Raw genomic sequence first — 528 nt, 5'->3', positions numbered from 1 at the left:
GAGGCGGCTGCGGTGAGAGCTCTGCAGGGACACTGTCCATGGACGCGTATTGGACCGACTCCGCGCAGCATTCCCCCTGGATGGGCATGGAGATGCAGCAGCCCAGCACGGCTGGACAGGGAAGGCGTGTCCCAAAGCCGCTGGAACGAGCAGTACCCCACCAGAGGCATTCAGATGGAAAACACGAAGACAAACATCAGATATAAAGCTTTAGTTGAGAAACTCCATCTACTGCATCAAATGCCACTGTGTCCACATGGGTTTCCCATCAGCTATGGGGAAAGCGGGTGAGCACTGCGGCCTCATGCTGGAACAGCTTTAGACCCTTTGAGAACAAGCTGCACAAGACCGCAATAGTTAAAAAAAACAAACCAAAAAATCAAACCAAAACAAACCCCAAGCTTTCTTAGGGAAAACCACTCCCTGTTTCCCTAGACAGGAACCGCCCAACAGACCCGCGGCGCAGCTCCCGTCCGAGTCTCGGAGCCGCCCCGGCCCGCTCTGCTCCTCCCGGGACGGGGCGGGGCC

The sequence above is a fragment of the Pithys albifrons genome, chromosome 6 (assembly GCF_047495875.1).
Source record: "Pithys albifrons albifrons isolate INPA30051 chromosome 6, PitAlb_v1, whole genome shotgun sequence".
NCBI lineage: Eukaryota > Metazoa > Chordata > Aves > Passeriformes > Thamnophilidae > Pithys > Pithys albifrons.
Note: the sequence above shows the minus strand (reverse complement) of the source record.